This window comes from Euprymna scolopes, chromosome 26 (assembly GCF_053919585.1).
Source record: "Euprymna scolopes isolate OS-2025 chromosome 26, ASM5391958v1, whole genome shotgun sequence".
NCBI classification, from domain to species: domain Eukaryota; kingdom Metazoa; phylum Mollusca; class Cephalopoda; order Sepiida; family Sepiolidae; genus Euprymna; species Euprymna scolopes.
In genome coordinates, this window is record NC_136507.1 from 67,396,238 (window position 1) to 67,420,237 (window position 24,000).

A 24,000-nucleotide genomic window follows, 5' to 3' on the forward strand; every position below is an offset into this window, starting at 1 on the left:
TAAGTAAAAACATGTTTCGAAGTTGCGATTCTTTTCACTGTAAATCAATCCTTAAGAAGATCGAAAACAGGGGGAGATAACTGTATTCTATCGTTTAAGTTGTTTTGTGCAGAATCCAATGACACTATCTTTCAGGTCGGCCATATTGCTTTTTCTCGATCAACTGCACGCTTTTTTTTTTTTTTCGGAAAATCAACTCTAGCACATCTACTTAACAATTTTTCGTATTTTTTGGAATTTATACTAATTTCGATATGACACTAAATCACGTAATAATGTTTGCTCCTGGAATGCCTTTGTTAGAAAATACACGATTGGATTGGATGACACAATACAGTAACTTTGAACCCAATATTTTTATGGCGCTTTGATCTTTTAGCTCAGGTCAAAGTGCTGAGAATCTTAAGGACGACCCCACTGTGTTTGCAGTATTGTGGTGAACAAGATCAAAGTGTAGTATTTGTTCTCCATATGCTACACTTCAATGTCTTATTCTCTCTCAGTGGAGGAGAAATCTTTCACGACTTAAACAATTTTTATTTTTATTCCTTTTCACCACGTTCAAAAACGACCCTGGTTTCTAACTGTCCCATGGAGAGGCATTGCAAATAGGAACTCTAGAAAAGATTAACTTAGATCAACCAAACCAAAAGGTCAAGTGATGAAGATGACCATAGACCCCCCCCATCTTCAATTGTTTTGATTGGCATTGTGCCTAACTTTTTGTTTTCGTGATTTTTTTTGCAAAATGAAAACTACATAACTCAAAGTATAGCCTCTGTTCTCAACAATGTCAGCGCCATTTGACGCCGGATGTTTACTTGTAACTTATCGCACGTACGAACACGGAATTGCCTTAGCATATTATTATATAGATGAAAATAAGACACTTAATAATTTGGGGTGTTTTTATTAGACTGGTTTAATGTTGAGGCGAGATTGAAAACAATTATAGCTCATCTATACCGCTCATAACTATAACAGTCTGTCATATAAACATTAATGAAAATAAAAGTAACTAGACCAGAAAAATAGAATTCGCGTTTGTCGTTAAGTTGCGGTTTTTAACAAGACAAGTTACAGTGCTTCTCGTGGCTGGGGATGGGGCAGTAGCTTCGAGTGGATGTTAAAGTGGTTTCTAGAGGTTTCCGGTTTATTTGGATCAGGGTTTCCTCATCTCCTTTGCGGGTCGACTTCCGCACGGAGGGATGGGTCGCCAGTCGTCATTTCACAGAAACAACCACTAACTGACGTATCCCTTTGTGTGGGTTGAGAGCAGTGCTAGAAATTACTACCTTGTAATATTGCGAGGGCGGGGGATGGTTCCACAATCGTTTTAGAAACCCTCTTAGTTTTAATAATAGTTGCGTTAGTTAAAATGTCGAAATAAATATGGAGTCGCTTTTAGCTGTAACACATTAAAATCCGTTACTGTGATGCGCTTTAATATGGGTGTTTTTGTTTTTAATTCGTTATGCTCTAAACTATGGGAACATGTTTTTTTTTAAACATAAAAGATTATAAACATTGATTCGTATTTATTGGATGAGATGTTGCACCTGTAAACCTCCCTCTGCTAATCTGGAGTGTTACTATACGAGGGGACAAAATGGAGTTCCTCAGTCGTGATAAGACAATACATCTAGAAAAGTAGGACTGTAGAAAAATCAAAGCGGATAAAAGTTGTCTGTTGGCTGTGTAGAACAATCTTCTATTGATGGTACCGCAAACAAAACACCGGCGTAAGTCTGATTGTCAGAGCTGGTGAACTTTTGGACCATCTTGCATGAATCGAGCATCAGTTTTTGAGTTGCATAGGAGATTCAAGGAAGGCAGAGAATATGTGAGGGAGGTTGAGTGGTATGAGAGGAATAAGGAAGTCAGAACACCAGAGTTGATTGGCCAAATAAAGAATTACACGGATAAGGACCGACATATGTCAATAGAGACGATAAGTGTACAGTTCGATGTTAGTGTAGGAACTGTACACACAATTATTCGCAAGGAAGTGAAGGTGCGGAAGATTTACGCGAAGTTTGTTCCAAGGGTGCTCAGGGAAGATCAGCCTGTTTGATCAAGATGGGCATCACGACAGTTCCTAACTCTCTCTATAGTTCAGACTTTTCTACCCGTGACTTTTGGTTATCCCAAAACCTTAGAGGCTGTCATTATGAGACAAGTGAGTAGATAAAAGTTGTTGTGACGAGAAAACTTCCATGGGATCTTTCAGAATTTGTTCGAACGGTACAACAAATGCATTGATACTAAGGTTTCATGTGTGTATGATTAATAAAAGTGCTCGTACGAAAAAGTCTGAAAACTTATCGAAGGCATTTTGTATATATATGTTATATACATACATATATACACATATATATATATATACACACATACGCATATATATATTATATATACATACAACATACATACATATACATAGATACATACACGTTATATAAACATACACGTTATATATTTTTTTATTTTTTTATTACATTTTCACCCCAAACAAGGCACATTGCCACTCTTGTGTAGGGGGCTACTATCAGGGTCAGCAACTACGGAGGCACTATGTAGGGATTTGGGCAGCAAGATGTCGGTTCACGTTGAACTTAAACTTCTGCATGTCAGTACAGTTAGGGAAGCATGATCCTGGAATGGAATTCCAGAGTCTAGCGGTTCTGGGGAAGAAACTACTGGAGTAGAAAGATCTTTTGCATCTAGGGATCTCTACTGTGTGGGGGTGGGATTTAGCTGCCTGTCGGGTTTGTCGATGGTGTCTGCGTCGTGGGAGCACAAGTGTCTGCAGTTCGTCAGAGCATTCACCATTAAAATACTTGTAGAACAAGCAGAGGGATGCAACGTTTCATCGATGGGACAGAGGCTGAAGCTTAGATGCCAGTTCAGGGCCTATCAGATTGGCGACTCTTTTTTTTAACCCTGTCTAGGAGCGAGAGACTAGTAGTAGACGCACCAGCCCAGATGTGACAACAATACTCCATACATGGGCGAATGGTGGCCTTATAGAGATACAGGATACTTTCAGGTGTCAGTAGTTTTCTAGCACGGTAGAGAGAGCCTACCTTTTTTGCAGCGGCCCTGGCAATGTTTTCAATATAATTGTTCCAGCTGATGTTTCCTGTGAACGTTAGGTCAAGCAGTTTGAAGGATGTACTTTCAGACAGGGAGTCACTGGCCATTACTATTGGTGGCAGAGAAGGTTTCTTGTAGGTATTGAAGGAAACCAGTTTGGTTTTGGCAGCATTGAATGTGACCATCCATTTATGTCCCCATTCCACTACAGATTGGAGGTCATCCTCTAGTGTTTTTGCCATTTCTTTAGATATGTGTTCATTTGTTTTCCTGTCCTGCCTGTTATAGAGTGTAGTGTCATCAGCATATATACCCATATCTCAGAGGCAGTTTTGGCGGGGAGGTCATTAATGAATATCATGAACAATAGAGGTCCAAGAATAGACCCCTGAGGCACTCCCGCATTTATATAACACTGTTTAGATGTTCGACCGTCGAGGAAAACCTGGATTTTTCTCTTGTCTAAGAAGGATTCAATTATGCTAAGTATTCTACCAGTGATACCGTATGATTTAATTTTCCTGAGGAGACCCTTGTGCCATACCCTGTCAAAAGCCTTAGATATATCTAGAGCTACCGCTCTGCCCTCCCCCGCTTTGTCCAGTGAATGGTATATATATTCAGAGATTACAGTGAGAATGTCAGCTGTGGATCGGGCTTGTCTAAATCCATATTGTTTGTCAGTCAGAATTTTAGCGTCTGTAAGGTGCCGGACTAGAGCATGGTTAATTATGGTCTCAAATATTGGCGAAAAGTGGGAGGAGGCTAATGGGGCGATGATTTGATGGGTCAGTTCTGTCGCCAGAATTTTTGAATATTGGTACCACAGAAGCAGTTTTCCAACAGCCCGGAAAGCATGATTCATTAAGGCATTTGTTGAAGAGTTTGGAGAGGACTGGAGCTACTTCGGCATCCATATTATATATACCTACATTTTATATATACGAACATTGATATATATATATACTATATATACGTACATTGATATATATATACATACTATATATACGAACACATAAATATATTATATATACGTACATACATATATATATATATTATATATACGTACATACATATATATATATATATATTATATATACGTACATACTTATATATATATATTATATATACGTACATACATATATATATATATATTATATATACGTACATACATATATATATATATATATTATATACGTACATACATATATATATATATTATATATACGTACATACATATATATATATATTATATATACGTACATACATATATATATATATTATATATACGTACATACATATATATATATTATATATACGTACATACATATATATATATTATATATACGTACATACATATATATATATTATATATACGTACATACCTACATATATATATTATATATACGTACATATATATATTATATACACGTACATATATATATATATATATTATATACACGTACAAACATATATATATATTATATATACGTACAAACATACATATATATTATATATACGTACATACATATATATATATTATATATACGTACATACATATATATATATTATATATACGTACATACATATATATATATTATATATACGTACATACATATATATATATTATATATACGTACATACATATATATATATATTATATACGTACATACATATATATATATTATATATACGTACATACATATATATATATTATATATACGTACATACATATATATATATTATATATACGTACATACATATATATATATTATATATACGTACATACATATATATATATTATATATACGTACATACATATATATATATTATATATACGTACATACATATATATATATTATATATACGTACATACATATATATATATTATATATACGTACATACATATATATATATTATATATACGTACATACATATATATATATTATATATACGTACATACATATATATATATTATATATACGTACATACATATATATATATTATATATACGTACATACATATATATATATTATATATACGTACATACATATATATATATTATATATACGTACATACATATATATATTATATATACGTACATACATATATATATTATATATACGTACATACATATATATATATTATATATACGTACATACATATATATATATTATATATACGTACATACATATATATATATTATATATACGTACATACATATATATATTATATATACGTACATACATATATATATATTATATATACGTACATACATATATATATTATATATACGTACATACATATATATATTATATATACGTACATACATATATATATTATATATACGTACATACATATATATATTATATATACGTACATACATATATATATTATATATACGTACATACATATATATATTATATATACGTACATACATATATATATTATATATACGTACATACATATATATATTATATATACGTACATACATATATATATATATATATTATATATACGTACATACATATATATATATATATATTATATATACGTACATACATATATATATATATTATATATACGTACATACATATATATATATATATTATATATACGTACATACATATATATATATATTATATATACGTACATACATATATATATATATTATATATACGTACATACATATATATATATATTATATATACGTACATACATATATATATATATTATATATACGTACATACATATATATATATATTATATATACGTACATACATATATATATATATTATATATACGTACATACATATATATATATTATATATACGTACATACATATATATATATATATTATATACGTACATACATATATATATATTATATATACGTACATACATATATATATATTATATATCCGTACATACATATATATATATTATATATACGTACATACATATATATATATTATATATACGTACATACATATATATATATTATATATACGTACATACATATATATATATTATATATACGTACATACATATATATATATTATATATACGTACATACATATATATATATTATATATACGTACATACATATATATATATTATATATACGTACATACATATATATATATTATATATACGTACATACATATATATATATTATATATACGTACATACATATATATATATTATATATACGTACATACATATATATATATATTATATATACGTACATACATATATATATATATTATATACGTACATACATATATATATATATATTATATACGTACATACATATATATATATATTATATATACGTACATACATATATATATATATTATATATACGTACATACATATATATATATTATATATACGTACATACATATATATATATATATTATATATACGTACATATATATATTATATATATACGTACATACATATATATATATTATATATACGTACATACATATATATATATATTATATATACGTACATACATATATATATATTATATATACGTACATACATATATATATATTATATAAACGTACATACATATATATATATTATATAAACGTACATACATATATATATATATTATATAAACGTACATACATATATATTATATAAACGTACATAAATATATAGTATATAAACGTACATACATATATAGTATATAAACGTACATACATATATAGTATATAAACGTACATACATATATAGTATATAAACGTACATACATATATAGTATATAAACGTACATACATATATAGTATATAAACGTACATACATATATAGTATATAAACGTACATACATATATATTATATAAACCTACATACATATATATTATATATGCGTACATACATACATATCATATATGCGTACATACATACATATCATATATGCGTACATACATAATATAATATATGCGTACATACATACATTTAATATATGCGTACATACATATATATTGTATAAACGTACGTACATATTAAACTCTATCATAAAAAAAAAACTGTTCGTTTGAGTTTGTTTTTTATCGATTCGGAAACGGTTGAGCTGAATTTTTAATTTCACACGGAGGTATTGGATGTGTCTGGAAGTGTTCTTTAGTATGCTTTGTATCGGAATGCGTCTGATAAGTATCGAAAATCGATAATTGAAAAAATTACGTCTATTTCTTTTTCTAGTTAAATATTAACTATTATTTCATCATATTATGTTAAATTTCTATTGTGATACCATCAATAATGAATCTATTACAGTTTAAAGTTTCTCAGTAACTTTATGGCCACTCTGTATAATAATAACGATTTAATATTTGCGTTACCGAGTTTATTTTCAAAATCCATCTAGGTAAAGGTTTCCGAAACGTAATAACATTTTATCTAGTTTTATGTTCGCCTCATTAGTAGATGTTGCATATTTACAAGTAGGAGGGTGCGATATTTTATTATTACTTGTGGCTGTGAGGACACGTGATGTGAAGTGAAATGGTGTCACTTTCTCTTTCCGGTTTCTCTTGAAACGGACAAGATACGTGATATGATATCACAGAGTGGCGGGAGAGGCGATGGAGTTAATATTGACTGAGAATTACTATTTTTTTGTTTGTTTTGTTTTATGCCATATCAACAAGTTTCTGGTTTGACGTTTCTGAATTTTTGAGATGATTGGTTATTCGTATTATTTGGATTCATCGGACTACTGTTCTCATCTTGAGTGTGATTCTCACAACGTTTCGGTCGATGTAACATCCGACCTTCTTCAGATGTATCTTGTCAGACTCGATAATGTTTTTGTCAAACTTGGGAATTTAGACGGAATTTCGAGCGGAACTCTTTATTTACATCACAGGGGTAGCATGCTCTTGTTCCGTCAGCCCTGATTGGATAGAGGCACTAAGTAATTCGCAATTATATTTTTTCGTCGCCCTTAGAGCCACAACTGTCAATTACTTAGGAGCTCTATCCAATCAGGGCTGACGGAACAATAGCATGCTACCCCCGTGATGTAAATAAAGAGTTCCGCTCGAAAATCCGTCCAAACTCTCGAGTTCGACAGAAACTTTCCCGAGTCTGACAAGATACACCTGAAGAAGGTTACATCGACCGAAACGTTGTGAAAAATCACACTCAGGATGAAAACAGTAGTCCGATGAATCCAAATACGAAATTTCTGGTTATCCAGTAATTTTGAAAAAAAAAAAGTTTTTACGCTTTAAGCTTTTTTTATATAAATATTTATTTATGGTGTTTGGCTTGCTTTTTTGTATGGGAAAATTGTTTTTGTTTTTAACCTTGCAGTACATGATTGAGTTTTGCAAGGAAAAAAAAACAATAACATTAATGATTTATGTACTTTAGTTCGGAAATCCAGTATCTTTAGACAGTCTGATCTGGTAGCACTATGGCTAATTGAAAGACATTTACCCTATGCAGTGAGACAGTCCGCGTATTCTAATGCCCCACCGACAGGGTCATGGGAATTAATAAAAATAAAACGTTAAATGCTAGTTCAAATTAGTTAAATATTTTTTAGTTAAATAACCATCAACGGACGCAACGTTGAACTTAGATTGAGAGAGAGGGACTAGAAATCGTCTCAATGGGAAATCTGAATAAAAAAAACAGAAAGCTTATCACGAAGGATTTGCCGTGGGGGATTATCTCCTCGATAAATGCCAGATGGCGTGCGAAACTGAGATTTAGCCATGGCGAGTTAGATTCTATTGATATTTGATAGCTTAATAGAAATAGGGACATCAAAATACACCGCCGTACATGGCAAAAAGTACCCGCAAATTTCGGAAGAAAATAATCAACGTGTATTGAAATAAACATGCACATACTTACACAAACACACACACACATTATATATCTGATCTACCTCTGCATTCCATGTTTAAAAAGGATGTGTCCTCTATAGTATTAGACCTGGCGGAATGGTTAATTGTAGGTATTGACTGTTTCATACCCTCCAACAAGTTTCAGCAAAAACCTAACAGCCAGCCATGGTTCTCTCCAGAATGTGCTGCTGCCATTGCGCACAGAAATCACTTTTTCCACTGTTTCCAACGTAATATTGTATGGAAACTAAAGCCGCTTTCAGGACTGCCAGCAACCATTGTAAGAAAGTAATAAAGAATGCAAGAGAGTTGTATTCTCAATCTGTTAAGTCCAAAGTAGCTGAGCAGCGGCTTGGTTCCCACCAGTTTTGGCAAATAGCAAACAGAATCTTGAGCAGAAGCGTGTGCTCCATCCCAACTATTACCAATGGACCTGAGGTAATCTCATCAGCTTCAGATAAAGCCAAACTCTTTGTCAAGAACTTTGCAGCTAATTCTACCCTTTGCGATCAAGGCCGCCAACCCCCAACATTTCCTCCTGTATCAGAAAACACGCTATGCGACATACGTATATCTATACGTGATGTTGCCAAGCTAATCAAAAACCTTGATTCCAGTAAAGCAACTGGCCCTGACGGTATTCCAATTATAGTACTCAAAAAGCTTCAACCTGAACTAGCGCCCATACTTATTAAACTGTTTAAACGTTGTCTTAAGGAGAATAGTTTCCCGTCTCCCTGGAAAATTTCATCAGTATGCCCTATATTTAAGAATTCAGGTGATCGCTCATCCCCCTCTCAGTACAGGCCAATAAGTCTCTTGTGCGTCATGAGTAAGTTGCTGGAATCTGTGTTAAATACAGAAGTAATCAACCATCTCAACAAAAATAACCTTCTCAAAAATAACCATATTGAGTGTCACTAGACACTCAATATGGTTTCCGTTCTGCTAGATCTACAGCAGATGTGCTTACAGTTATATCGCATAGGTTAGCAAATCTCTCGAGGGTGGCAATATTTCTAGGGCAATTTCTCTTGACATATTTCTCTTGATAGGGTATGGCATAAAGGTTTACTTCATAAGATCGCTAGCTATGGTATAGCTGGAAAAGTCTTCTCAATTATTAAATCATTTCTTTCTGATAGGTTCATAAGAGTAGTAGTTGAGGGGCAAAAATCAGAAGCTCACAGTATAAATGCTGGAGTCCCTCAGGGGCCCATCCTGGGCCCAACTCTTTTCCTGATCTACATTAATGATCTTCCAAAGCACATCCTTACATCATTAGTAGATATTTATGCTGACGACACTACCATTTTTGGTAGCACATCTAAGACAGTAAACGACCAAGTTCTCTCCAATTCTCTCTCCTCTGATCTTGAGCATGTAGTACAATGGGGAAAGTAGTGGCTGGTTACTTTTAATGCATCTAAAACCAAGCTTCTCTCTTTACATCATCAACATTTTGATCCACATCTGGCATCAATTGAAATGAATGGCTCTCGTCTTCAGGAGGCCTCAAGTTTTGACAAGCTTCTTGGCTTGACCATTACTCCTGATCTTAAATGGAACACGTAAATAAAATCTGTTGCCAAAGCCGCTGGAAAATGGTGGGATCTTTCTATCTATCCGGTAAATATCTCACTGCTGATGCAATTCTCTATCTATATAAGAGCCAGGTACGTCCAAGGATGGAATACTGTTGCCACATCTGGGCAGGAGCTGCTAGAAAGGACTTGTCCTGCCTTGATAGAGTTCAAAATAGACTCCGTAGCCTCGTAGGAGATGTCCTTTTCTCCTCCTTGCAACCTCTATCTCACAGAAGAGATGTTGCGAGTTTGTCTCTGATGTATCGTTATTTTCATGGAAAGTGTTCTACTGAGCTTCAATCTATGGTCCCCCCCACGCCAAACTTTCACAAGAAACACTCGTCTAGCTGTAAACACTATCAATAATTCCCCCACTCTTTATCTGTGCCTAAACCTAAACATAGATTCCATGAACAAAGCTTCTTTCTTAGAACTGCACGCCTGTGGAATTGTCTTCCGTTTTCCTGCTTTCCGGCTGACTACAATATGGTTGTGTTCAAGTCTAACGTAAATAAGTTCTTGATGAGTCGTTCCATATAAGTTATCAAATTTACCAAATTTTCATTACTAATGATTACTATATTGTCCAATTTCTACTGTACATTCTTTAACCCTTATCCTTGAGTGGCCTCTTGGCCTTGATAATGTGGTGATGCCTATGTAAAACAAAAGTGTTAAATACTTAATTAATGTTAAATATTAGTCAAACATTCCTAAAAAATTGATGTAAATAAGCATCGATGAACAAAACATTGAAACAAAAATGCAGAAGATTAACATATATTGCTATTGGTAACATTTATTTATTGTATATTAGCGAGGGGTATCCGGCGTTGCCGGGATGTTTGGAGGTGTGTGTGGAAACTCCGGGGGTGGGGGTGGGTTAAAAATGTTTTGGTAGGTAAGGATGAGGATCGAACCCGAACCCTTGAGGCAAAGTTGTAAATTAAAGTGTGAAAAAAAATAAAAATAAAAAGGTGCGACGTTAACCATTGCCCCACCGCGCGATGCTAACGGAAACGCGTTTGAATTTATTTAATTACTTGGATTTGGCAGGTGCTCGTTTTAATGAGTTAATGAGGTCAAGTTTGACTGCTGGATAGTATTTCATTTACTGCGGGAACGCTTCCCAAGATGGTATAGGAAAAAGACTAACTCACATGCGGCGAGCGACAAATGTTGAATATTTATCTTCCCAAAGTCGAGCAAATTAAATAGACAGGCGAGCTTCGTTGTTAACTCTGAGATATTACGATTTATATGTGATATAAAAAGTTTTAAAAAGTTGTGAAGCGACCGACAGCTTCTCTGAAAAAAGCCTTTTGTAGACATACAGAAAAAGCGAACACACATACAAACATACATACATTTTCGCTTTTATACTTATAGGTTTACATTTTCACATCATTTCTTTTGTTTTGTTGGCTATTTTAAAAAATGGTCGAAATTTATTTGAATTTATACCGCTTTACTTACTTTCTCCGTACAAAACAATGGCAACTATATCCTTCGTCATCACATCCGAAAATTACATAACGTATAATTAAAAAGGAAAAATAAAAAAAGCAAATATGGTGTTATGGCTGAACACAAAGATGACTTCCGCTTTCTCATCAACTCCCGGGCAACGCCAGGACTTCATGCTAATACATATGTAAAATGACGATCGATTCCATATCGAATAATATTTGCGCCACCACTTGATTATTTAAGGGGACGGTTCAACAAGAACTTGTTTACATTGAACTTGAATACGACCATGTTGTAGTCAGCTGGAAACTAAGATCAGAGTGTAGTATTCGTTCTGTTGTTAATTAGAGGAGGAGAAGAAACATCTTCTAGACTTACAGAATTTGGTTTTGTCCCAGTTCAGATTTGCGCCTTTGTTGAACTGGATTTTCCCACAGTAAAATATCGACCTTGTATCTAACTTTGTCCTCGCGAAAGACGGGGGTGATGGTGGCTAATAGACAGAAACAATACGACCGGATTTCCGATTCCAGTAGACCATGTCGAATATCGTTGCGCTACCTGCGCTCCCATATATAAAAAAAGAAGATAAGCAAAAGGCAGAATCATATGAATAGAGGTCACTTATTAGTTTTATTTTGCTTTCATAGACAGTCTCCAATAGGATAGTGATTTAGTGTTTCTTGGCTCTCTCTCTTTTTTAAGCAGGTTTATTTAACAGTTGATTTCCTGCTTATTGGAGCCGAAATAACGGACCTTACACCTGAATCGTCCTACTCGTCACATAGTGAACTTTCATTTCTGCCACCCAAGTTTCACCTGCAACTGAGTCGTGAATGTACGATCTGACAATGTATTTCAAGCATTTGCTTTAAAAGACGGTCGTTCATTCATCTTCAACACAAGCTGGAACGTAGAACAGATTCATATTAAAGCGTTCAACGATGTGTAATATAGCGCGGACGCACGTATTTAAATGCATGCGAAATTACGTCACCAGTAGGGAAAAATGAAGAGTTTAAAAAGGAGATCACATTAGAGACGGAAATAACGTTAGAGATCACGTAAGACGGGTGAGTGACGTCCAATAAGACGATCACGTAAGAGACGTCACAACTTTAAGAAATCACGCGTGGCGGGAGAATGAGGAAATAAATGTCGTTGTTGAACGCAAAAGTGAGTTCGAGTTATCCATGGTCTTGTTTTCCTTTGCGACGTAGATTGCATATAATTTGTGGGCCCCATCTATGTAAACGTGAGTGACGCTAGAGATGTCCCAATATATTGGATCCACAACCTATTTCATAGCAATCAGATAATGGGAAAGTTTATATGCATGTAGAATTAAAGTTATCTTGAACATTTCAGCTTTGTAAGGGCTGCCAAATGTTTGCGATTAGTTTTTGTATCTTATTTAAGTCGATGGAAAAGATCAGACTTAATACCTTCCAATCGCACAATCTTATGAGAATCCTAGGACCACATCTCAAACAAGATCGTTCATGATCAGACAGACATCGCGAGCAAGTTCGCCCTCACCTGTCTGTTTAAATGTATGGATGTATGTATGTCTGCCTAAAACTTTCGACATTTCTATGTCGATTTATACGTTTTTTTTTTTTTGCCTTTTTCTTTCACTTTCCAGTTTGAGATGTTTTTTTTTTCTTAGTTACTTCCACTAGCAGGTTTAATGTTAGAAGTCTGGCATAATTTTTTTTTTTTTTTTGTCTTTCCTTAGGCCTCTGGATAATCATTGGAAAAATCTTTTATAGTATCAATCTCACCTGTCTGTTTAAATGTATGTATTATGTATATATGTATGTATTATGTATGTCTGTCTAAAACTTTCGACAGAGGCGACGGATTTTCACGAGATCGATATCGTTCTGAAGCGGCGTCTCGAACGACAAATATTGAAAAATTGGCCCAAACCATAAATTTTGCACCCTCAACCGGGCAGTTTTCTACAAGGAGGGGGTCGATTTTCTTGCGAGCCATTTTTGCAAGTCATCGTATCGGTTGGATTGACTTGGCCTAATTTTAACGTTCCAAACTTCCGGTTGCATTATGAAGTAGCGGTAAGACGTCGGATTTTCTTTCACTTTCTTTTCCGCTTCTGCGTCAGTCACGGGTTCGAGCCTGCCTCATTACTATCACTTAAAAATTTTTTTTTTACTCAACATCCCCCCCCCCCAAACAACAGGGCAACGCCGGGTATGCAGACTAGTAGTAAAATAAAGAGGATGAACACAATGTCGGATGGTGGATAATAATCGCTTTTGCTGTACAGTCGAGCAAACAACTATTTCTCAATATAAAATACATTTTTATGGAAGATGCTCCGACGAACTCCAAGTACTTACGTTTTCTCAATGTAAATACTCCTGACTGACCCGATGAGCAACAAAATCTCACCTCTACACTGTAGAGATATCTAGATGCTGAAAGGCCTTTTACTCGAACTGCTAGATTTTGGAATTCCCTCTCGGGTTCTTGCTTCTCTGACTGTACTGACATGCAGAATTTCAAGTGTAATGTAGATAGACACCTTGATGCCCAACTCCCTACATAGTAACCCTTTCAAATTTTGTCCTTAATAGTATTGCCTTATGCTCAAATGATACTGTGTTTTATTTGCGGTGTAAAAGCAGTAACATTTTTGAAAATTTATTTAAAAAACAAAAATTCCGATACGATTCGCGTAGCAAAGTAGGTTAGCATTCGAGATAATTTACCTATCACGTCGCGCCACCTAATACCAGTCACATACCCTACCCACCTTTGCAAACCATCAGACCGTTACCACTTACTCTAGTTTACTGGATAGTGCTAATGTAGGTGTGTCCGATAGTAAACTAGGCTTAGTAACAGACTATACCGTATGGCTAGAATGATTAACAGTGAAAAAGGAGCTGGCCATAAACGAATAAGAAAATTCTAGTATGCTTCGGAATTTTTTAGATAAGGATTGATAATATGCATTATTTGGATTGGACAAACTACTGCTCTCATCAGAACGATTATAGATTTCGACATTATACACCTGAAGAAGGTCGAAGGCTCCATCGGCTAAAACGTTGTGGAGATAACATTCAAGATTAGAATAGTAGTCGGAAAAATTCGTTAGCTCAACCTAAATTATAATTAATTATCCCGTCTCCCCACGAAAGTAAAATGTGACACAAGGTCGTTTTTAATATTGAGGGAAAAACAGCTCCCCCAAAATGGTACTCTGGAAGTAGGCAAAACATAAAATTGCCTTAGTGTAATGCATTAATGTCGCCTTTGTTTAATTTGTCATTGATTTAAAGGATGAATTTTGTTACTTTTTGATTAAAAGAGTAATTTTGTTACTTTTTGATTAAAAGAGTAATTTTGTTACTTTTTGATTAAAAGAGTAATTTTGTTACTTTTTGATTAAAAGAGTAATTTTGTTACTTTTTGATTAAAAGAGTAATTTTGTTACTTTTTGATTAAAAGAGTAATTTTGTTACTTTTTGATTAAAAGAGTAATTTTGTTACTTTTTGATTAAAAGAGTAATTTTGTTACTTTTTGATTAAAAGGAGTAATTTTGTTACTTTTTGATTAAAAGAGTAATTTTGTTACTTTTTGATTAAAAGAGTAATTTTGTTACTTTTTGATTAAAAGGAGTAATTTTGTTACTTTTTTATTAAAAGAGTAATTTTGTTACTTTTTGATTAAAAGAGTAATTTTGTTACTTTTTTATTAAAAGAGTAATTTTGTTACTTTTTGATTAAAAGCGTAATTTTGTTACTTTTTGATTAAAAGAGTAATTTTGTTACTTTTTGATTAAAAGAGTAATTTTGTTACTTTTTGATTAAAAGAGTAATTTTGTTACTTTTTTATTAAAAGGAGTAACTTTGTTACTTTTTTATTAAAAGGAGTAATTTTGTTACTTTTTTATTAAAAGGAGTAATTTTGTTACTTTTTGATTAAAAGGAGTAATTTTGTTACTTTTTGATTAAAAGAGTAATTTTGTTACTTTTTGATTAAAAGAGTAATTTTGTTACTTTTTGATTAAAAGAGTAATTTTGTTACTTTTTGATTAAAAGAGTAATTTTGTTACTTTTTGATTAAAAGAGTAATTTTGTTACTTTTTGATTAAAAGAGTAATTTTGTTACTTTTTGATTAAAAGAGTAATTTTGTTACTTTTTGATTAAAAGAGTAATTTTGTTACTTTTTGATTAAAAGGAGTAATTTTGTTACTTTTTGATTAAAAGGAGTAATTTTGTTACTTTTTGATTAAAAGGAGTAATTTTGTTACTTTTTGATTAAAAGGAGTAATTTTGTTACTTTTTGATTAAAAGAATTAATTTTGTTACTGTTTAAAAATTGTTACCTTGTTTAATTTGTCATTGATTTAAAGGGTTAATTTTTTTCGTATAAGAATTTAGGACGTAATTCGAGGAATAAATTTGTTTCATTTTTAAAGAAAGTCATAGGAGACTTCATTTTTAATCTTTTCCTTCCCTTTTTTTAATAAAGAATTTTATATAAGAAAAAGTACAATTGCTTTGCATTTCCCTTCATTTTGTTGTGTTAAAGACTGCGTTTTAATTCTTAGGTTAATGCAAAAATAATGTCGTTTTTATATACACATAGTTAAACGTCCAAAAACGACATTATTTTTGCACCAACATAATTATTATTTGTTACGTTAAAAAAAAGTAGTCGTAGCTTCATTTTCTTTTGTAATGTTTTTGAAAATTAATGTTTCGTCTTTTTTTTATATAGTCACACCTTTTTTCTCTTACAACTTTTTGACAAAAAGAAAAAAATGAGCGAATCTCTTAGTAAAATGAAGTCATCCCTCTTAGATCAATGACGAATTATACGGAACTCCCAAAAAATTAAATTACTGTCATAATTCAATGATTTTTTAAATGAATATTAATGCAAACACTGGCAAAGCATACCTTCTCGTCATTTCTGACGGAGAGTACATATACGATACTTAAAAGAGCGAAACCATACGATAATTTTAAGGGTGGAACGATAAAATTGTCGCCTTAGAAAATACCCCAAAATTCCATTTCCATTTAATGAAAACCGGTTTTCTTTGTTTGTTGCAGACTCTCTACTAGTGTACAATCCCAAGAGCGATAGGAGCCTTTTATCATGTTTGAAAGTGACACAGTATTCAACGAGCGAGATCGGATATGTACCGCTGTACAACTCATCTTTTCTACCGATCTAAGTTATCACACCAGTAACATTGCCAGTAGTCGCAAAATGCATCGCTGGATCGCCACGAATAACAAGGACGTGCCTAGGATTATGAAAAAAAAAAGCTTCCGGTTACGGTTATGGTCTTTGGTGTGGTTTCAAGTAAAGGCTACGTCATGCTACCTCACATTTTCGAAGTCGACTTAAAAGTTAACACCAGAGTGTACCTGGATGTGCTGAAGAGTCCGGTGATCCCCTTGTGCAATCAGGTGGCCGCTGGCAGACCCTGGGTGTGGCAGCAGGATTCTGCGCGAGCCCACAAGTTTAAAGAGACCGAGGCTTGGCTTCAGAAGGAGTGCTACGACTATGCACTCTTCTCTCAATGACCCCCTCCTTCCCCGACCTGAAACCGCTGGACTACTTCGTTTGGTCATACGCCGAAAACATCACCAACATGACCTCCCATAACCTGATCGCCGCCAACCGCCGAGTATTCGTCGAACTCTCTCCGGTACTTGTAGAAAAGGCATGCTCCCAGTTCCAGACCACTATCGAGGCGGTGATTGAGACTGTAGGCGGCTACATTGAATAGATATCAGCTCTACTGCATAATCAAATTACCTGAATTGACTTTTTCAGTAAAAGTTTTAAAATAAAGTTGTAGTGTTGTTTTTTTAGGGCAAAATATTTATCGTTCCACCCTGTATAATCCAGCGACTGTTGATGTTTATTCAACACGAAAGCATCATAAGTGGAACGAACCAACGGATAGATCCGGTAACACTTTGGCCATTAAGGCGTCGCAATTCTTTTTTTTTCTTTTGTTTCTTTACTTATTTAAAATGTATTTTCTTTCTTTTTCCAATGACGAATGCGTCTCTTGGTTTGTGTCCCAATGACCTAAAAGCGTCATCGGTTATGCTTAAAGGAAAAGGGGTGTATAATTAATCACACGCTGGACACGTGTGGGAATTCTAAGTGGTGAACTACTTGGGAGACTTTTTTGCTGTGCCACTGAAAAGGATCTGTAAGGAGAGACTCTGACGAGGCCAGTGAACACTCAGCGCTAATAAATAAGAGGACATCGACTTCCTTAGAGTCAGGGTTATTAGCTGTCAAATTCTTGATTTTGCTTTTTGTTAGCGCACAAAACAACCATCACACACGCACACACGTGCAGCAGAGCAACCCAGAAACATATAAACGACACCACTACCAAGCACGTACAAGTTGCCATTTATTTGTCTCCCCACAAAAGCAAAATGTGACACAAGGTAGTTTTTAATGTCGGGGGAAAACCAATCCCCTAAAAAGGGGCACTCTGGAAGTAGGCAAAAATTTAAAAAAAAACTGCCTTAGTATAGAAGGGTTCTCCCTCCATTGACTGAGAACAAATAAACTTAAGTGTAGCATCAGAACAGATACTACCATTTGATCCTGGCCTCTACCAAGTAGTCAATTAATTATGCTCTGTAAATGCGGGACCCTGCAGGACATTCGATGAGTTTTTATGTTTTTTTATGGAAATTGCTCCAGACAAAAACTGAAACCACTTGTTGTAAGGAGTTAAAAAGTATTACTGCAAGGTCAAAACTCATACAACGATAAGTGTGTGATGGATAGATTCCGACTCGGAAAACAGCAATTCTGTCGTATATATATATATATATATATATATATATATATATATATATATATATATATATACGTGCGTTTATGACATATTTGTGTCACGGAACGGCAATAAATTAAACGTATGTTTTATTGCAAAATTAACATATCGTGTGTTGTTATCACTATATCGAATATATTTTCTTAATTGAATGTATGTACGTTGTGATTGTTGTGTAATGGACTGTTGTCCTCAGACCCTTAATGCCTATTTTAGTGGCCCGTGATTTATCTAGGTGTTGGTGCGTGCTTGCGCGTCAGAACATACACTACATACACATAATATATACATGACGACATACCTGCTTCTGCTATTGTTTCTTCTGAGAGGTTCGTCAATCGTCTTCTGGAGAGCTGGGATCTGTTTAAAGGAACACTGCAAGAGAGGGCCCAAGACGATGCGAGATTTGATGTATTTTATTCACTCCCAGGTATTCGTCATAGAAGAAGGGGGTGGTTTACAATCTGTGGCTTGAGGGGTACTTCTGTCCCCATTATGAGCCCCCCCTCTCCCTCAAGGGGAGATCCGTTTTTAGCCAACCTGTCTTCCTCAGTGTCTCCAATCCAACTACCCCTACGCTTGCACAAACCGGGACACATGACATCTGATACGTCACTTCCAGCCCCCGTTCAGGTTCACTCCGGTGCAAACTGACCGGCCACAGAGTTTGACAAAGTTTGACAACTTGTCTGAACATGACGATTCAAATCTCTATTTTCCACTCATCACTAGATAGATATCTAATATATAATAGATAAATAGACAGAAAAAAAGTTAATGCAAGAAAAATTTTCTTTCAACTATTTTAGCAAAATTAAGTTATTTCCCTTTAGACCAATAAGTTAAAATTCCAAATAACCGAGTTTTATATGAAAACACTCAATGATATAGATAAATATAGATAATCCATATATATATATATATATATATATATATATATATATATATATAGAGAGAGAGAGATAGATAGACAATTTACTGCTTCTGTCTGGCTATTCTCTAACAATTTTCTTTGTCAAAAACACCGTTCATCGAATATGAAGAGTAAATGACAAAATAAAAGAAACAAAAACAGAATTAGAGCAAATGCACAGAAGCCATTGGCAAAGCTGCTGCAAATAAGGTAGGAGACTTCCTATCGCGCTAGAAAACTATTCACACCTGACGGTATCCTATATCTCTACAAGATACACCATTCGCCTATGCATGGAGTATTTTTGCCACCTGTACCTGAGAAGGGTGATTTTCAAATCGTCTAGTGTGGGACCCTTCTTAGGTACATGCTATTATAAAAAACCTAGACACCTCAAAAGCACGTGGACCAGATCTCATCCCGGCTGTGCTATTAAAAAAATGCTCTGCCGAGGTTGCTCCAGTTCTGTCCAAACTTTACAATAAATGCCTTAACGAATCTTGTTTTCCCGACTGCTGGAAAACCGCCTCTGTGGTACCAGTCTTCAAGAATTCTGGTGAAAGAACTGACCCACTAAATTATCGCCCCATTAGCCTCCTCCCGCTTTTCGCACAAAATATTTGAGTCCTTAGTTAATCAAGTCCTAGTCCAGCACCTAACAGCTGCTAAACTCCTGACTGACAAAAAATATGGATTCAGGCAAGCCCGTTCAACAGCAGATATCTTAACTGTAGTTTCTGAACGTATATACCGTTCATTGGATAAAACAGGGGAGGGTAGAGCGGTGGCCCTCGATATATCTAAGGCTTTTGACAGGGTATGGCACGATGGTCTTCTAAGGAAAATTAGATCATATGGAATCACTGGAAGAATTCATAATGTAATTAAATCCTTCTTAAGTAATAGAAAAATCAAAGTTGTCCTCGACGGTCGTACATCCAAACAATATGACATAAATGCGGGAGTACCTCAGGGGTCTATCCTCGGACCTCTATTATTCCTGATATTCATAAACGACCTCCCTGATAAAATTGTTTCGGAGATGGGTATATATGCCGATGACACCACTCTCTATAACAGATATGAGGGGAAAACAAATGAACACATATCCAAGGAAATGGCAGAAACACTAGAGGATGACCTCCAATCCGTATTGGAATGGGCACAAAAATGGTTAGTCACATTCAATGCTGCTAAGACTAAGCTTGTTTCCTTCAATAACTACAAGAAACCTTCTCTACCACCAATAGCAATGGCCAAGAACACATTACCTGAAAGTACTTCTTTTAAACTCCTCAGCCTAACGTTTACAGGGAATATGAACTGGAATAGATACATTGAGAGCATTGCCAAGGCTGCTGCAAGGAAGGTTGGCCCCCCTTTACCGTGCTAGAAAACTACTTACACCTGACGGTATCCTATACCTCTATAAGGCAACCATTCGCCCATGTATGGAGTACTGTTGTCACATCTGGGCTGGTGCATCTGCTGCTTGTCTCTCGCTCCTGGACAGGGTTCAAAAGAGAGTCGCTAACCTGATAGGTCCTGAACTGTCATCTAGGCGTGATGTTGCATCCCTCTGCCTGTTCTACAAACACTTTAATGGTGAATGCTCTGACGAACTGCAAACACTAGTACCTCCCCGACGTAACTACCCCCAACAAACCCGACAAGCTACTAAGTCTCATCCCTTTACAGTAGAGATCCCTAGGTGCAAGAAAGCCTTTTACTCCAATAGTTTCTTCCCCAGAACTGCGCGTCTTTGGAACTCCCTTCCGGGATTCTGCTTTCCCAACTGCAATGATATGCAGAAGTTCAAGTGTAATGTTAACAAACATCTTTCTACTCATCTCCCTTCATAATGACCCCGCTAATTAAGTCCCTGATAGTAGCCCCCTGCTTCAAAGTGGCACTGTGCCTTGTTTGGGGTGAAAATTGAATTAAAAAAAAAACAAAAAACAAAACAAACATCTGGGCTGGTACATCTACTACTAGTCTCTCTCAGATAGGGTCCCCAAATACTATTCAATCTAATAGGTCCAGCACTATCAACCAAACTGCAACCTCTGTCCCGTCATAGCAATTTTGTATTCTTGCAGTTATTTTTTAATAAGTACTTTAATGAAACGTGTTCTGATTGAAATGTGCCACTTGTGCCCGTTGACGTAATTACCTGCACTAATCAGACAAGCAGCAAAATCTAACCCCTTCACTGTAGAGGTTCCCAGATGACGAAAACTCATAATAATAACTCTAATAGTTTTTTTTTCTTCTTTTTTTTACTTGGTTTTCATCCTAAACAAGACACAGCGTAATTTGGGACAAAAAAAATTGTAGGGAATTGAACAACAAGATGTCTGTTCACATTACTCCTGAACATCTGGATGTAAGTACAATCAGAGAAGAAGGGACTCAGGAGGGAATTCCAAAGTCTGGCAGTTCGAGGGAATAACCTATTTTAATTGAAGCAGTAAATTATCTGTTTATCTGCTTGTTTTTCTAATGATCTGTTTATCTATTTATTTTCTGGTATCTAGGGATCTCTACAGTCTAAGGATGGGATTTTGTTGTTATATTGAGGATGTACAAGAGGTTGGAGCTCGTTGAAGCATTCTGTTAAACAGACACAGGGATGCAATATCTCGTCGATGGGATAGAAGTCGAAGTTTAGTTTACAGCGCAGAGCCTATTATTTTAGCGACTCTTTTTCTTTTAACCTTACCTGAAGGTAACAAAGTAGTAACAACAATAACCCATGCATGGACGGTTCGCGGCTTTGTAGAGGTACAGGATACTCTCAGGCGTAAGTAACTTTCTAGCACCGTAGAGGGAGCCCGCCTTCATACGAACTGTTAGACTTTGCAATTCCCTCCCTGTTCCTTGGGTGTCATATTGATATACTTCCTTTCTATGAAGTTATGCACGAGTTTAGGTTTAAGTTTCATGATGTTTCTGCGAATTGGGTTCGAACTTGGCACACCTAGGTTTTTAATCTGTGCCCTTAACTACTTAGCCACCATCACCCCTTGTTTCGTTGAGTGTAATATTATACATACATTTCAATTGTAACGTGAATAAAATCCCGTTGCTCCTTCTACCGTGCAAGGAAACTACTTACACATATTAGTATCCTATATCTTTACAAAGTTGCTATTCACCCATGCATAGAATATTGTTGCCACATCTGAGCTGGTGCATCTGTCACTAGTCTCTCCCTCTTAAACATGCTCCCGAAAGATTCTCCAAACAAATAGGTCCCACACTATCAACCAAACTCCAACCTACTTCCCATCGCCGAAATGTTACACGCCAGTGCCTATTTTATAAAGTACTTCAATTGAATGTGCTAGACATGACTGCCTGCGACTAACTTGACAAGCTGAGATGCCGGAAAGCCTTCTATTGTAATCGTTTTTTTCCTTCGAACTTTTAGACTTTGGAATTCCCTCTCTGTTTCTTGTTTCCCTCGAGTGTAATTTTCATGTACCGCCGTTCTAGGAGATTAGACACAAGATTAGGTGTGGCTTTGATGGAAGTGTTTCTGTAAAGCAGATTGGATTCGACCTTGAAACACCCGCTTTTTCAGTTCGTATCGTTAACCACTTAGCTACCCCCATTCTGTTTACATAAGTGTGATAACACACGGAAAGTTAAGTGTAATGCAAACAGAATCTCGCTACTCAACTCCCTACATATTGCCTCTAAAAATAAATAGTAGCACGTTGTTCAAATGACAATATGCGTCATTTATGTTGAACTAGCGGGACCTGTAAAAATTCCAAAACGAACTCTTTCATATGTAATGCATTAAAGTTGGCATTCTGTGTACGTTCAATATATTATTGTAGCTCTTTTGTTAAACCGCAAAAGTATTAATCTAAACTAGCAGAGACTCCCGGCGTAGCCCGGTCGTAAAATACGCTTAAATATGATATTTTAATTTATGCAGATTTCGTATATATTATTATAGAGTATAAAATTCACAAATAAAAATATATCTATATGACTTGGGTGCATCAGTTTGAATCGAAACCGAAATAAATAGCTATAAATAACTCTCTCTCTCTCTATATATATATATATATATATATATATATATATATATATATATATATATATATATATATATATATATATATAACTTAAGTTTATTTAGCTATAATCGAAACCAAGACTTATGAAGAATTCTTGGTAAAATTATTTAT

The 24,000-nt window shown here is 34.6% G+C and overlaps 1 protein-coding gene across 8 annotated transcripts in view; it reads right to left on the bottom strand.

The window, feature by feature from the left end:
- The window catches only part of LOC145248141 (uncharacterized), a 568,735-nt gene that overhangs the window by 168,005 nt on the left and 376,730 nt on the right, over positions 1-24,000 (bottom strand). The gene's annotated exons all lie outside the window — the stretch shown is intronic.